General features: G+C 46.7%; 1 protein-coding gene across 1 annotated transcript in view; it reads left to right on the top strand.

Annotated features, from left to right (window-relative positions):
• Fbxw8 (F-box and WD repeat domain containing 8) overlaps window positions 1–17,498 on the top strand; it is a 98,004-nt gene that overhangs the window by 45,261 nt on the left and 35,245 nt on the right. The window lies entirely within an intron of this gene.

Below are 17,498 nucleotides of genomic sequence, written 5' to 3'. Positions count from 1 at the left end.
TGAACAGTTCAGGAAACATTTAAGAAAACCCATTTCACTTCCTTTTTGCCTCCCGAATTCTGAGAACTGCTGAATTCAACCTCTCACCAATAAGGCTCCTTGACCCTTCAGGGTAGGAGAGAACCATCTGCCCTGTCAGGACTGTTGTTGTTGAATACATCACTCAAGGTAGACATAAAAATGTTTCTTGATTAAAACAACAGCAGCAGCAACAACAAAAATCCTGTAAATCAGCACCCTGGGGCTTTCCTGTTCTGCTGGTACTTGCCTCTCAAGGATGTTGGCTTTCTCATTGTGGAGGGAGCTGAGTAGTACCTGAATCAGTTTCCCGTAACCGTCCTGCTACTGATTGTGTGCATTGACCACAGCAAGGCTGTTCACAGTGTCTCTGGTCTGCCGCACTAAGGGGGATGCTCTGTTTTCATCCGGCCACCTGTGTGTGTAGTCCTGCTTTATGTCTCCAGCCGAGGACTTGAGGGTCATGTGCACTGTCTTTGCAGTAAGCTCCTGCCTGACAGTGAGTGCACAGCTTCACAGGTCTGCACTGTAGCCTGTCTGCCCTGCTGAGTCCTTGTGTGATCTCTTTCCAAGGTTGGGTGGGATGGGGGTGCCCTATGCAAGAGGCAGCATGTGCTTAGAACCATTAGAGCTGAAGACAGATTGATTCATAAAACCATCCTTGGTAAATTCCCTTTGTCAACTGACTCCATAAGCCATGCCTGTTGTCTCTGTAGGTCCTACCATAGCTCTGTGTCCTCCTTCCAGTGCCTCCTTCTCCCTTCAGTATCCTCCTCCTCCTTCCTGTGCCCCCTCCTCCTTCTAGTGCCCCCTCCGCCTCTTCCTCTTCCTTCTACTGCCCCCTCCTCCTTCTAGTGCCCCCTCCCCTTCTAGTGCCCTTCTCCTTCCCACAGTGTCCTCTTCACAGTGCCCCCTCCTCCCAGTGCCCTCCTCTTCCTCACTGTGCCCCTTCTCCTTCTAGTGCTCTCCTCCTCCCAATGCCCCCCCAGTGCTCCCATCTCCTCCTTCTCCCAGTGCCCTCCTCCTTCTCCCAGTGCCCCCTCCTCCTCCTCCCAGTGCCGCCTCCTCCTTCTCCCAGTGCCCTCCTCCTCCTCCTCCTCCCAGTGCCCCCCCCTCCTCTTCCCTCTTCCTCCTTCCATCCTGCTGGAGTGCTGTGTGCTGCCTGAGTAGGGCCAGAGGCATTTGCTTCAGGGGCTGCAAGCACTGCTAGGAGTCTTGGGAAGAAACTAAAGACAAGGGGTCAGATGCTGTCATTCCCATCTGAGCAAAGGTTTCTCGGGAGAGACCATGAGCTTGGACTTCCAGAAACTTGACCTGCATAGTCCTTCCTGTAAGGTAGTCACCTAATATGCCTCTGAGTTAAAGCCCACAGGAGGAGGACCCATAGGACAGCCGCTCCTTCAGCATGACAGTCGCTTTCCCTAACGTAGGGGAGACATGTTATTGGGATGATGCTTTGAAGGCCATCTCCACCACGCTGATGCAAGAGGAACCGGGACATCTGTAGTGCAAAGCTCTTCCATTGTCTTTGTATTGTATATCATCATCTGCCTGAGAGTGACTGACAGGTGGCATGTGACATTGACTCTCCTGCATCTGTTTCAGGATTATTGCAGCTAGGTGATTTGTAGTCTCCCTAAATTCCCCAGGAGTTGGTAGTTTTGAGCATTCAAAACCAGAAAGACAGGCAACAGTTTGTTGAGCATTGTTTGTTGGGGCTTTTTCGGGGATTTGAGGCAGGGACCCTACCAGTTTCCAGAGGAGTTAGCATCTTTAACCATGTATATCTCCTGTGGCCCAGAAAGCAGACTTCCTGTGTGTAGGCAACCCTTCACATTGGCTCAGGCCTCATGGGGCCAAAGCAGCAGTCATGGCAGGACTCTGACTAAAAGCTTTAAAATGTGCATTTATGTTTACTGGAGTCTCAAGGGAAAAAACTCTACCTTTTGACCCTGAGGTTGACTGGAGCTTTAGAGTCTCCATCTGAGGAGCTCTCGTTGGTTCTGCAGGCTCTTGTGTTGACCTTGTCATGCACTCATCCATGCCCAGGGCTGTGGATGATTCTCGGGATCCAGGAGCTCTGGAATGTAAACCTGGAGTCTTGGCCTCGGTGATCCTGGGCTGCATAACAAAGCTCCCTGAGCACAAGCAATTCTTGCTTCCAAGCTCATGCCTTAGCAATGGACTGCAAGCTGAAAATTGCAACTAACCCTTCTGAAGTTGCTTTTGGTCACAGAGACAAAGGTGGAACTGGAACAGTGTTGTGTGGTCATGGGTGGAGAAGCTCAGCAGTGGCCATGTCTTGAGCCTGGCTCTTGAGGATACTGTTCGCCAGCAGCAGAACCCAGCTGGAGGGAGGAATGGCTGTCTGTGGAACATGGGCAGGAAGGACAACCTTGAGAAGTATGAGAAGGCATCACACACAAAGAACATAGAGCTAGCTTGATAGTGTCCCATTAGTCAGATCTGGCCAGCTCGAGTATCAAACATGAGCGCGGACAGTGGCAGATTATAACCCAGTGAATAGGCACATACAAGCGTGTTGTGACAAGGGCAGAGGGATAAAAAGGGAAAGTGAGGAAATGTGCTAAGCAGGAATGTCAGCTCATAAATATAGAAAGATGGTGGGAGTGGAAAGTCACTAATTGGTGACTAATAACTAGATGAGGAGAAAAAATAGTTTATGCTAAATCTAATAGATAAGAATGAGACAAGATCAGAATGTTCAAAGAGTATTTTCCGAAAATATTAATTAAAGGAGAGAAGAGTGGTATGCAGTGGGGCAGCTTGGCAGTCTGTCTGTGAGAGGCCATGCTGACAGTCATCCCTATGGCTCAGGCTGACATATTCATGCGTGATGGCATGGCAAAATCAGCAGAGTGCAGCTCTGACCTGCCAGCTGCATACAGTCGTGAGGCAATAAAGGGCAAACCCAGGTGGAGGGTCATCCCTTGAAGTGGCTGCCCTTTCTCAGGGCTGTTGGAGTCGTGGAGAGCTAGGGCAGTCTCTCAAGGCTGTTCTAGACTGTAGGACAATCAGCATTCCAGGGGTCAGACCCGGGGTCTTGTCATGCTGAGCTTCACTGAGCTGCATGCTGTCCTCTGGGCTTGGGAGAGGACAGCCAAGTACTGAGGCATCCTGGCTTGGGTCTCACAAAGGATGGACAGCCAAGTACTGAGGCATCCTGGCTTGGGTCTCATAAAGGATGTAGTTAGGCAGAGGCATGAGGACAGGTTACGGGGCTTCTTGAGACCCTCTGTGACTTTGAAACTATTTCATAATAATAAGAATGAAACTTTTGTCTCTGCTCAAGATTGTGCATTTGGAATTGGATTTATCCATCCAGGTTTTTCTTTTAATTTGTGTGTGCACATACTTGTACACACATGTATATGCATATGTGTACATGTGTGTGTATGAATGTGCGCAGTATCTGAGCTAATGTCTGCCTGCTTTTGTGACAAGTACTTCACACACTGAGCCATCTCTCCAGCTCTTCTGTTACCAGGAACTCAAAAACTGGATAAAATATGTTAAGCCGTGAGTTTCCAACATTGCCATCCCTTAGAGAAGAATAAAGGTGAGGCCCAGAGTTACCTTAGTGTACAGGCAAGGGACGTGAGTATGCGGGACGCTATGAGTTTAGGAGGCAGCTGCAAGAGCCCAGGATGCATGGTGGACAGAAACCTGCCAGTCCACACACAAAGATACTTTTATTCACTTAACAGTCTCTTTAACAGCGAGTAGGTTTCCTCGTACACAGTAATAGCAGTGCTTGGTGGCGGTGGGCAGGATAGAACATATGTAGAAGCTATTTTTGTTGTTGTTGTTTTAGTTGTTACCAAAAACCTTAGCAGTTCTGTTTGTGTAAGAGCATCTGTGGAGACCCTGAGCCCAGTCCATCACTAATCCTCCAGGGATGGTCCACTGTCTCAGTGCTGCACTGTCTCAGTGCTGCCAGAACACGAGAACTAGACACAGAAGGAAGAGACCCCTAGATAGTGAACTGCCGAAGGGCCAGCTTCAGCGGGTCAGGGCCTGGAGGAGGCCTGGAGGCCGCAAATTGCTGGGCAGATGTCCAGACACACACGGGAACTTTATTTGAGGGACAAGCCTAATTCTTCATTTTTCTCTCTCTACTGTTCCTGCTCTGTTCTTCCTCTGCTCTGTTCTTCTGCCCTGCTGTTCTCCTTCTTCTTCCCTGACGGTTTCCTTCTGCCTCTCTTGTTTGCTCTTATCCCTTTTCTAACTCCTAAGACAAAAAATTTTTACATAAGAAAAGATTACTTCACAACCATAAGTTGCATATTTCCCAAAACTAAAATCTTTACACAGGAAAAAATCACATGATCACAAATTTCATGTTTTCCTTAGAAGCCCACATGTAGTTAAACATTTTTCTTTATATTAATTTTTCCACCATAACGTTCACCCCAAAGCAATGATTCTTTTACAATTGATTTATAATTTTTTGATTTTTTATAATTGATTAATAGAGTTTTAAGCAAGCTACGTATATTTTAGCCAGTCCCTTTTGTATTGGCAGGCAACTGTTTGCGGTTACAAAGAAAGAATCAATCATTTTATTATTTATCTCAAAAGGTAATATTACAAAAGATCTTAAAAGAATCACAAATCTAAATTTTTATTTATAAAAAGCAGTCATTTCTACTCTAAGTTCTCATCAACAACTTTTATGAAATCATGCCAAAAATCTGAGGACGAAATGGGTACAAGAGATTAACCATCACCTTTCATCACCAACCCATCTTTAACAAGGAAGGTACCTCAGCTAGCAATAACCAGGCTGCCATTGTTCTTGTTCCCTGACCTCAATGAGATCCTTGCTCAACTATTAAAAGAGTGCTTTTCTAAACTTTAAATTGTTCCTCAAGATTTTCTATATCAAAGCCGAACAAAACAAAAGCATCTTAAGCAACTTTACTAACAATCCCCATCTCTAAATTCTTTCCAAGGCTGGTGGTTGAATCATTAATCTGCTCCAGGAGCAACGCTTGGCAAACCTCAGTCACTATTGTTACACCCGTGACACTGTCCAGTGAGGGCCAGAAGCCCCCTTAGAGTTTTCATCCAACTCACAGACACACTGTTTGGCCAATGACTCTAATGTATTCCTAGCGAGCTCTTACATATTGAGTTAACCCATTTCTATTAATCTATGTATCGGCATGAGGCTGTGGCGTAATAGTATGGATCCATTGTGTCTGTCTCTTTTGGCAGCTACATGGTGTTTCCCTGACTCTGACTTCTTTTCTCCTCTATCTTTGCTTGGAATTCCTGCCTTGCTCTATTCTGCGCTGCCATAGGCCCAAAGCAGCTTCTTTTTTAACCAATGATAATAAAACATATTCACAGCATACAGAGGGGAATCCCACATCACCTTCTCTTTTCTGTCTAAATAAAAAGGAAAGTTTTAACTTTAACATAGCAAGATTACATACAACAAAACAGTTATCAAGCAAGACTTATAGTTACAATATTTAGTCCATTTCCATTTGAAAATTAAGGAAAAAACTCTATCATCTATCCTATCTTTGTGAGTCTAAAGTTTGATATCTAATCTATCTCTTATAATTATAACTATCTTTAATCAATTCCATTAAAGTCTCCAGAAGGATATTATATTACCTAAGTAAACAGGAAGTGCATTGTAAGCAACTTCCAAAATTCTAGAATTGACAGAGACATCTTGCTGTCTGGACAGTCACCCAAAGTTTTTTGTAACATTGGGGCATCCATCTTTAGTCTACAGGCCCCTAGTATCCAGCAGACTTTTTCATAAAACAGAAAATTATAAAGACAATTTTGCCTATATTGGCAGTTTGTCAGTAACTTTTTTTGTGTGTCCTGTAGAATGTCTGGCAGACTTTTTTTTTAATTGATTTTTATTGAGCTCTACATTTTTCTCTGCTCCCCTCCCTGCCTCTCCCTTCCCTCCTTCAGCCCTCCCCCAAGATCCCCATGCTCCCAATTTACTCAGGAGATCTTGTCTTTTTCTACTTTCCACTTTCCATGTAGATTAGATCTATGTAAGTCTCTCTTAGTGTCCACATTGTTGTCTAAGTTCTCTGGGATTGTGGTTTGTAGGCTGGCTTTTTTATGTTTAAAATTTACCTATGAGTGAGTACATGTGATAATTGTCTTTATGTGTCTCGGTTACCTCACTCAAAATAATGTTTTCTATCTTCATTTTCCTGCAAAATTCAAGATGTCATTATTTTTTTTCTGCTGTGTAGTACTCCGTTGTGTAAATGTACCATATTTTCCTTATCCATTCTTCAATCGAGGGGCATTTAGGTTGTTTCCAGGTTCTGGCTGTGACAAAGTTGCTGTGAACATAGTTGAGCACATGTCCTTGTGTCACAATTGAGCATCCTTTGGATACATACCCAAAAGTGGTATTACTGGGTCTTGAGGAAGGTTGTTTCCTAATTTTCTGAGAAATCACCACACTGACATCCAAAGGGGTTGTACCAGCTTGCATTCCCATCAGCATTCCCTTTCCCCACAATCTCACCAGCATAAGTTGTCATCAGTGTTTTTGATCTTAGCCATTCTTACCAGTGTAAGATGGAATCTCAGAGTTGTTTTGATTTACATTTCTCTGATGACTAAGGATGTTGAACATTTCCTTAAGTGTCTTTCAGCCATTTTAAATTCTTCTGTTGAGAGTTCTCTGTTTAGGTCTGTCAGACTCTTTTATGAAGCAGGAACTCCGAAGGACTATCTCATCTTCCTTTGGTAACTTGAGTAGTCATTTTTCTGTGGGTCCTGCATGTCCAGTTTATACAGCATACCATCAAGCAGTCCAGGCAAGAGCAATTTCTTGTCCAAATGGCTAGTGAAGGTAAATTTCATAGTGAGTTTTTTTTTTTAATGCCTGTCAACCTCCCTGAAGTAATTGGTACTGTCAGAAGCAGACATGTCTTATTGTCAAGAAAAGTCTAAGTTCTTAAAACATTTTAAATGCCATATTCTGTGCATCTCTGAAAGATTTGAAGAATACCTATCTATCTGAAATGTATTTCTGTACATCCAGAAAGCCTAACATGACTATCATTTTGACTATTATAAATGACTCTCTATTAATCTGTATTTTTAACTATACATTACATTTTTAGATGAGCTGCACAAACACAATACCTTAAGCAAGAGCAGAAATACATATAGCAAAACTGACCTTAAATTTGTATCAGTAAACCAAGATCCATACCAGTCCAAAGTATTTATTTCTGTATCATATGCCCTTTTAAATGAAAACAAACATTTATAAACAATATTTGGGAATTTGGGCATTATTTCTCTAAACTGCTTTCTGCTTTTTGTTAGATGAAGTAGTTTTGGGGGTTTATAGAGACCTTTTGGAAGAATTGGGGAGGAGAAAATATGAGAAAAAATATTTCTCAAGGAAAAAAGTGTGTTCAACAAAGTACTGTAAGATTTCTGTGCTGGGAACTTTGTGGAATGCGTGAGGGACTAAAGAAAGCCACACACAAGGCAGCCCTGTCCACAGTCTGCTTACCCGTGAGTGTGTGAAGACGGGTGCACCGATGCTAACATGTGAGCCCTAGAAGAGTTCAAAAGTCCAAATTAAAAAAAATACACAGAGCCAAAAATAATGTGGAAAAAGGAGCTATAACCTAGAGGATACAAGATTTCCCGTAAAAACCAGAGTTCAAGACCGTGTTGTTGGGCGCCAGAGTGGACCTGTGCACCAGGGATCACACGAAGTCCACACAAGGAAATCACTTGTTGCTCAGTCTGGACCACCTAACAGAAGGGGCCTCTGTGGGCAGTGTCCATTCCCAACAGTACTCCTCCCTGAAAGGGCTCTCACAGACTTAGCAGACAGGGCTGTCTCAGGTGATTGACAGCCAAGATTGAGCACCCCCGTATGCTGTGTGGCTTGCAGCTAGATGTAGAAAGATCTTTAGAGAGATACAGTGAACAGTTAACACAGCAATGCTGTAACTGTTGTTTCAGTGAGATGCTTGATGGCCGCTGTTGAAAAGATGATCTGTGCTAGCTACCGAGTCACGTGGTCAAGACATCACAAAGCACCATTCCTTACCTCCAGTGGCTTAACTTAAGAGACCTACTAAGTGCTGGTGAGCCCCAAGCAGTCAATGTTCCTGTGCCTGCCTGGTGGGAACAGCCTTAGTGGAGAAAGCTCTTGAAAGTGGAGTGTGGGCTGCAGTGTTCCCCACTGGGAAAGCAGCCTGGAGGGTGACAGCACGTGAACACACGCACTTGTGCTTGGTTGCCTATAGAATGTTGCCCATGGTAGCCCTACACTGGACGCAGCCCCAAGAGTGTGAGCTGGCGAGTGTGCCTTGTGTGTCCATGCAGTGGAATGCTGCACATCACTCAAGTTGGGTGGACTGTCAACCACGCGGCAACAGTGAGCTGAACCTCTGCAGTGTTACTGTGCATGAAATCAGCCAGATGGCCAAAAGTGCATCCTGCATAAAAAGTCCACTGCTAGCGATTCCTAGGGCAGATAGATCCCTAATAATAAACAAGGTGAGTAGTCACCAGTAGCTGGAACTGTGGGGAGAGACTTGGCCATAGAAGTGTGTGAAGGGACTTCTGGGTCTGGGGTAGTTCTCTATGGTGTAGTGGAGGCTACAGGACCACCGTTTTCCATTCCGGCAAAACTGTACATTGAAAGTTGGTTTTTAAAAAGCAGTACCATTTTAATTTCAGTTGCAACATAGTCTTGTTCTTGTACTGATTATTTTGGTCAGTGCAAAGGCAGTAGCTCTGAGTGTGACTCGTGTCCTAGTTCTGCTTCCTAAGGTCACAGGAGTGTATTGGTGTAGACCTGAGCTGGGGAGATGGCTCAGGTTCAGAGCACTTGCTGTCCTAGCAGAAGATCTGCGTTTGGTTCCCAGCACCCATGTCGGATGTCTCACAAGCACCTTAACTCTCGTTCAAGAACTCCAGAGCCCCCTTCTGGCCTCCTCAGGCACTGCACTGACACATAACAAACACAGGGTTGGAGTTGGTTAAAAATATACATTGTGCTCTTGTAGTACCATGCTGAGTCCAGCCCCCACACAGATTCTGGTTTAAATATTAATGCTGGAAGTGACAGGCTAGGACACCCATGTACAAAGTGAGTGTGAAACATCTTTGGGTAAACAGGATTGGAGATAGCAGTCAAGCTAAATTAGAATCCCCAGAGACTGAAGTAGGGACATCTTGAATAATGAAATAATCTTGTGATGGATTATAATCCAAAGGATGCAACCAAGACCAGCAAGTTCTCTGCTTACTGGGGATATCAGTCACTTACTGCGAAGGGCGATGATTAAATGTCAGGTGACCTATGGGTTCAGTTTTCTCACTCCATTTGACCTTGGATAACTAAAAAACAGCTGTGCTTTGCCATATCTGGTCTTTCTGTGTCCCCTCCTGAGTCTGTTGTACTGTGGGAGTTCCTTGGCCTTTGGGGGACTTGGAGTGGGACCTTAAGGCTGCAGGCGCCCCCCCCCCCCCCCGGGGTTGTCTGTGAGTCCGAGAAGGAGCGTCGCTGGCCAGAGACTATGGGAAGACTGGTGAACCACACACAGTGGTGTGAGCTGTTGTCCCAGCCCCCGGGAGGCTGAGGCATGAGATTATTTGAGCCTATAAGTTATAGATCATTCTGGACAATAGTTCAAGACCGCGACTTAAAACAGTTAACAAAACCAGAAGTTAATATGCTTGTTCTTGTAGCATGATGAATAAAAACCCAGAGATAGAAATTGGAGTTCAACCTGAAGGTCAGAAAAGCAAAACAGCTAGCCACTGGCTCTTACCTCTACCTCAGTCTGAAATGGCCATCCTGCCTCCAGGAATCCTCAGAATGAGACTGTGTGAGAGAGAGCTGTCTCCTCCCGTCTTATATTCTTCTCTAGTGCTGGGATTAAAGACGTGAACCACTACTGCCCGGCTTCTATGACAAACTATAGTGTGGCTCCTGGGATTAAAGGTGTGTGCCGTCACTGCCTGGTCTGTAAGACTGACCACTGGGGCTGTTTTACTCCCTAAACTTCAGGCAAGCTTTATTTATTAGAATACAAATGAAATCTCACTACACAGACTGACTCCATACTCACTGTTTAGCTCCTACCTCAGCCTGCTTAGTGCTGGTTTACGCACGCACCGTCGTGCCTGACCTCGTCGTTCTACTCTATTAGAAATAGTCCTAAAATTGTGTTTTAAACCCTTGTATGAGGGGTTGGTTAAGAGTGCTGGTTGCTCTTCCAGAGGACCCCTATGGCGGCTCACACCCATGTGTAGCTCCAGTTCCAGGGGATCAGACACTGCAGGCACTAAGCATGCAAGTGGTACAGAGACTTACACACAAAACACCTCCCCACACACATACAATTTTACAGTCCTCTTAAGAAAAATGTAACACAAAACTTGAAATGACTAGTGTCATAAACCCTACCACTGTCTTCTGCTTCAGTAGCTGTCAGCATCACTCCTAAATTAAGTGGTTCTGAGTTCTGTATAGCTGTGTCATAACCAAAGTAACTTAGGGGAAGAAGGAGTTTACTGGGCTTACACTTCCGGTCGTAGTTCATTGGTCGGGAAGTCAGGGCAGGAACTCAAGCAAGAATCTGGGAAGGTGCTGATGCCCCACACAGCATTACCTCCAGCCAGGGAATTCGTAGCCAGAGAAGTGCAGCAAGAACCATGGAGGATGCTGCTTGCTCACACACAGGCCCATACCCAGCTAACTTTCTTAGACAGCCCAGTACTAACTATCAGCCCAGGGAATGGTGCCACCCACAGTGGGCTGGGCCCTCCTTTATACATTAAAAATCAAGACAGTTCCCCACAGACATAACATGCCCAAAGGCTAGTCTCGTCTGACTCTCCTTTAATTAAGACTCCCTTCTTTTAAAAAGGATTTTTTATTGAGTGTTTTGCCTGCATGTGTATATTTGTGTATGTGTACCACACGCGTCCCTGGTGCCCAAGAAGATCAGAAGAGGGAGTTGGAGACGCTCAGATTGGAGTTGCAGACAGTTGTGAGTTGCCATGTGGGTTCTGAGAATTGAGCCTGGGTCCTCTATAAGAGCAACAAATGCTCTGAACCACTGAGCCAGCTTGGCAGTCTGGAGACTCCCTTCTCTGGTGACCCTAGGCTGTGCCGAGTTCACTGCTGAGATAAGCAGGGGTTTAAAGAAGGGAGAGCAAGCACAGTGCCAGCGTTTACTAGAAGCTCCTGGCCTGAGCTGGGATGGCTGCTTTAGCTCATCCAGGGAGGATGTGGCAACCATAACCTGTACTGATTAACAGACCTTTTAAATTTTGAGTTTCTAATTTAATTTTGCCCACCAGAATTAAATATCCTCTATAAAGTTATGCAGATCGTACTTGAAAAAAATTCACACTAGTCAGATCATTATAAGACATGTAATAGGCTGTGTATAATTTTCATAGCATTGCGTGGGGAAAGAATTGAAGCAGTGTGGAAGTGTACATGACCGCAAGGCAGTGCTGGTTTGTCTTAGGCGTCACTATTCAGCTGTGACTGCCCAGGACCCCAGTTAGCCTCCCTGCCAGCATCTGAAGCTCTCCTGGATGCTGTGTCCCTGTCCCCTCAGGGACACGTTAGGAAGGCAGTGGCTAGTAGCATCAGGCTTTGCGAAAGTGATGCCTTGATGATGTCCTCTGCCTTCTTAGGTCATCCTGGTAAAGCCTCCTCTGCGTTGGCTGGCTTCTCTGTCCATCTTCTCTTCCTTGGTCTCTGCACGGAAACGCTGGGCAGTGAGCAGTGTGCTGTTCACCTCCCCCTCAGCCTACTCTCTCTTGTTAGATGTTCTCTCCTGATGACCGTGCACCTGAGAGCTTCTAGGAACCCACCCTCCTCCTACCTCCCTCCTTGAGCTTCTGCTGCCCTGCTCATCCCAACTTCAGCCTCTGCTCCTCTTCCTAACCTTGGTCTTCAAGCCCATTCGGAGTCCAATCTAAAATGCACTTTCCAGAATATTTTCTATTTATTGTTTTTCCTCTGGAGGCAGCGGCATGTGACCTTGGGGAAAGTCGTCTTCGTGCTGCCCTTTTCTCCTTCAAGACATCCCTGTCTCAGCCCTCTGTACCCTCGCTTGCTCCGATCTACACCCTGTTCTGCGGAGATGGTTCAGTGGGTGAAGGACTCGCTGTGTAGTGCTCACACAAAAGTCATCTGTGGTGGCACTCCCACATGCCTGGACCCCAGTGCAGGGGAAGCTGACTTAGGTGGATCCTTGGGGCTCAGTGGGCAGCCAGACTAGCCAAAGAAGTGAGTTCCAGACTCAGAGACCCAGACAGCTGGCTTTTGTCCTTTCACATTCGATGCGTGTCTGCAGCCTGAATTCAGTATGGTGTGCAGTTAATGAAGAGATCGTGTTTATGTTTAGTGAGTGCTGTGGGTACATTTTAAATTTCTGTTAAAAATCTTTTTTCCCTTGTTATAGAATTCCTTCTGTGTCATTCTTAACTGATTGTAGAAAAGCATTTATTTCCACAGTGGGAACGGAGCATGCCAGCTGTCTGTAAAAATAGCCGGCTCATTCCATGTCTCTGAACACAGCTAATTGATCTGTCTATCTAGCTGAGCCTGAGCTTCAGGTGTTAATTGTGTGAGTGCAAGAGGCTTGAGCTCACAGTGGACGTGTCCTCAAAGGGAAGGCTCCACAGAGATCACAAGCAGACGTGGTGGTTGAAGGGTCTAGTGTGCGGCTGTCTAAACTGTAACCTCTTTTAGACTGTAGGTACATGGAGCAGATCAGAGGGGAGGGGCAATGCCAGTGTTTGTTTCCAAAACCAGTTCAGTGGTTATTTACCTTTCAAGCAATTAATGTAATTACCATTGTGCTGAGAAGTAATTGGGGAAGTTCTGCCCTGAGCTCTTATGGCCCCACCGGGACAGTTTTAGTTGGGACTTATTTTTTTGATGGAAGCCTAATTGCAGTTTTGGCTTTGTGCACACAAACAGAAGCAACTAATTGTTTAGGCAAATAGCAGATTAATTTAAATATGCATCCCTAATAAAACAAAAATGGTATCCATTATGGTCCTTGTTCCCATGCCGAGGAATATAAATATTGTGCTCAAGCACCATTAGGCGGAGTTCTTAAGGACTGTCATCGCGAGTGCACAGTGGTAGCACTTTCCAGATACGCGTAATCTTTACAGAAGCCAACATAAATCAGCTTAGACTCATTTAGATCCCATTTCTACTATGTGCGGTTTCATTACCACACTCTGGCTGGCCTCCTTTGGGAGGTGGAGGGACGTGCTACAGACTGGCATGGGTGCCCATCCACAGCTGCTTAGCAGCCTTTATGTCTCCTCCAAAGCCTGGCCCTCGTCACTCATGTCACTGCTAATGACTTCCTAGTCTAGGGCAAGTGCTGAGTGCCTCTAGCCTGGCTGCTCATCAAGGTGGAGGGGACCGAGCAGGGAGCCCGTGGAGCTGCCAGGTCCTGCCCTGGCCTACTTGGGGGGGCTTTGGCCTTCACTCTTGTCTTCTCTCAGATGGGCTTTGAAGGACATAGTGTCTTCCTTTGTCTGCACCCTTTGCGAATTTCTACTGTAGTCCCAGCACTGGCTGAGCTCTGCAGGTGTGAAGGTGCCCAGGATGGATGCCTGCTCCCTTTGTTAGGCTCTTGTGGGGCCTGGCCTCCAACTCTCAGAGCTGCCAGGGACCTCTGTTTGCCTTCCTGAGCGATTTTCTTGTTCTACCTTGTCCTGAGATGCTGGGGGAGGAGGACGACACCTCAGTGCCTCCACACTCTAAGACCTATTCCAAGCAGCAGGCTGAGGGCAGGCTCAGAGGACTGACTCATCTTTTTGGCATCCACTGATCACACCAGGGATGGGGACCAGGGTTCACATTTTGTTTTGTGCTTGGAGTAGAAGCCCTTTTGGGATGGAGTTGGCTCCTTAGAGGAAGCTGGATTGTGGAGGCAGAGAGGAGGAAAGAGTTGTAGAAGTTGGAGGTGAGATCTTTGGTATGCACAAGTGGCCTTGGTGCTCAGCGTTCTCTAGGTTGCTGGTTCTGATCCCTTGTAAGTGTGTGCTGTCCTGTGTTAAATGGCCCTTGCCTGTCTGCTCAGTTTCATTCTGTGCGGCTCCACTGGGGTCTGTTACTGAAACAGGAGGTGAGCATGGGCAGGTTCTGCTAATGGCATACTCCTTCTATACCCAGCACTGAGGGAGTGCAGAAACCCAGCACACAGCCTGCCTCTTCAGACGTCTTCCATCCTGCTGCTGCGGCTGTAATGTGGTCATTCAGACGAATCCATGCTTGACTTTTACATAGTGTACTCGTTAGAGGACTGAACTTCTCTGGTTCTGGCCCTCATTAACAGCCATGTGGTGATCATGGACCAACTCAACTCAGTGCCCAGAAAGGTCAGCTGCTCTTTGCCAAGTGGTAAGGGCAGGTGTGTGTGTGTGTGTGTGTGTGTGTGTGTGTGTGTGAGTGATCTTAACAAAGTTTATAGCTTCCTTTCTGTTGTTGTGATAAAACACTGACCAGAAGCAACCGAGGGAGGAGGAAAAGGTTTCTTTGGGTCACATTTCTCAGTCTCCGTCCATTACTGAGGAAGGGCAGGGCGGGCGCTGAAGCAGAAACCATGGAGGCTGTTGCTTGCTCGCTCACTCATACATATCCCCAGAAGCACCTGCCAGGGAATGATCTGCACACCGTGGACTGGGCCTTCCTGTGTCAGTTAACCATCAGACAGCCCCACCTTCACCCCATCATGCCCTCTGCACAGTTCCTGAGTTGAGACCTAAACTCCTCAGGTGACTCTAGGCTGTATCAAGAAGACAGTTAACTCTTCGGAGGTCTACAAGTGAGGTGCTCTATAGAGGCCCCCAGAACTCCGCTGCATGCAGTAAGGGATCTCTGTTCTACATCGTCCTAACACAACCCTTGATGCAGCACAGGGCACAGCAAGCCCTTGCTCAGTGTGTGACTTTATTGGCTCCTCCTTGTTTCTTCTGACCTCCTGCTATAGCATGGAGCATTCTCATAGCAGAAGGGATTCGCTTTTCATGTCTCTGCAGTCCTCAGGTTGGGAAGTACTGGGATGGAACTGCATTTAGTCTGTTGTCTGTCTGTCCCTCACCTAAGCTCTCCCCTCTAGTGATGCGGGAGTAGGAGGACCCTGTGCACACTGAGTGGGTGGTCGGTCACAGAGCTGTCCCGCTGCTACCCTGTGTTTTAGCAAAGCTTCTGGGTTTCTCATGTTGAAGGGGAGGCTGGCTAACAGAGGAGGCAGTTACATGAGGAAAGCTCTCTTTCTTACTTGCACCCCTCTAAAAGATACAGGCCCACCTGCTCCTGCAGAAACAAAAGTGTGATGGCCATGGGGGGGGCGGGGCTGGGGGCTATGAATCCCTGTTCTTGGTGTAGGTGAGAAGTGTCACTTGAAGCTAGGCTGTGGTGTGCTAAGCATGTCTCTTAAGATCCTAAAGCAGCTGTTCAATAATTCCAGGGAGAATTTTGGCCGAGAGGCCAGCAGAGGAATCATGATGGAATAAGCACACACCACACCTAGGTCCATGGAAAGATAAGACGGTGTAAGTAGTGGGACTAGAGAGAGGGCTCAGTGCTGCTCTGGCAGAGTCCCCAGATAGCCACTGCGGAGCTCACAGCCACATACAACTCCAGCTTCAGGGTGTTGGAGGCCTCTGACCTCATGGGCAGCTGCACTCACGTGATACACATGCAACAGAAACACACATACACTTACATAATTAAAAATAAAATAGATCTAAAATGTAAGTAGTCTTAACTTGTATTTAACAAACAAGACCAAACAGTATATAGACCATCTTCAAGAAATCCACTTTGAGTGTGTATATATTTAGAGGCAAGTGATTACTCATCCTGGGTTTGCCGTGCTGCTCAGACTAACATCAGACTGTCGGTCCGGTGCCTCCTCCTTCCTGTTGCTGAAGCTGCAGGTGTATGTCACCATGCTAGGTCCAAGAATCCTATAAAATAAACAGATGGAAGGAAAGTTCCTTGTTTTTATAAGAATCAAAACGAAGCCAGAGCACTGGGAGAGTGGTGAAGGCACCCAGGGACAGGGAGGGAGGGACACTGTATGTGAGAAAGGGGCAGTTGATTCAAGAAGACAGAAGAGCACAATGTTTGCACACCAGAATTGGTGTTAGGAGACTGCAGTGACACCAGTGCCATTGAGGGTAACAGCCTAGCTGTACACATAAGAATGTAACTGAAGAAGAGGGTTATTAATGGTGACGGTATGACAGGCGCTCAGACAGAGTGGCCATCTGCGAGAGAGGAGGCCTGAGTGTCTGAGGCAGCTTGGAGCTCGGGTTTGTGCTGAGGTGTGTTTACATCCAGTTCTGTTAAGAATAGGACGCTAGCCACATCAGCCCTTGCCTAACAGTGAAAACCACGTCTGTAGACACACTCCAGGTGTGCACTCTCCATGTCTGTAGACACACTCCAGGTGTGCACTCTCCATGTCTGTAGACACACTCCAGGTGTGCACTCTCCATGTCTGTAGACACACTCCAGGTGTGCACTCTCCATGTCTGTAGACACACTCCAGGTGTGCACTCTCCATGTCTGTAGACACACTCCAGGTGTGCACTCTCCATGTCTGTAGACACACTCCAGGTGTGCACTCTCCATGTCTGTAGACACACTCCAGGTGTGCACTCTCCATGTCTGTAGACACACTCCAGGTGTGCACTCTCCATGTCTGTAGACACACTCCAGGTGTGCACTCTCCATGTCTGTAGACACACTCCAGGTGTGCACTCTCCATGTCTGTAGACACACTCCAGGTGTGCACTCTCCATGTCTGTAGACACTCCAGGTGTGCACTCTCCACGTGCACTCTCCATGTCTGTAGACACACTTCAAGCATGCACTCTCCATGTCTGTAGACACACTCCAAGCGTGCATGAAGTGTGCTGTTAAACACATGCCAGGCAGAACCTGGGGCGAGTTTGGTGGTGTGCGGGTCCTCACCATGCCCCAGTATCTCACCCCAACTCAGCACTCTCACAGAACAGGTGGTCATGAAGCAGTGGTCTAGCCTCTGTGGAATGGGGGACATTCTCTTCCCACAGTGAGAGGAGGCACGTGATGTGGAGTTTCCAGAAGTTCTGTGTGGCAGTTCTCATGGAGTGATGCCTCAGAAGGAATTCAGAGAAGCATTTGGAAGAATTCATATTAAGATGAGGCCGCAGTGGGAGGGGGAGGATGGGACGGGATGGGGGATGGGATGACATCGGACATTAACTCCTATCTAATGAGTGGGGCCCTAAGAGCAGCCCATCTCCCTCTGAAGTAGAAGGAATAATTTACCAAAGTACATGCCAGAGACCATGTCATGGAGCCTTTTGTGACCTGCCTGTCCTCCATTTGATCAAAGTTCTTAGGAAAGTGTGTGCCCTTCATGTTGAAGCCTTTCCCTGGAGGA

This window comes from Arvicola amphibius, chromosome 10 (genome assembly GCF_903992535.2).
Source record: "Arvicola amphibius chromosome 10, mArvAmp1.2, whole genome shotgun sequence".
Classification (NCBI taxonomy): domain Eukaryota; kingdom Metazoa; phylum Chordata; class Mammalia; order Rodentia; family Cricetidae; genus Arvicola; species Arvicola amphibius.
Note: the sequence above shows the minus strand (reverse complement) of the source record. Positions and strands in the feature narration are given on the sequence as shown.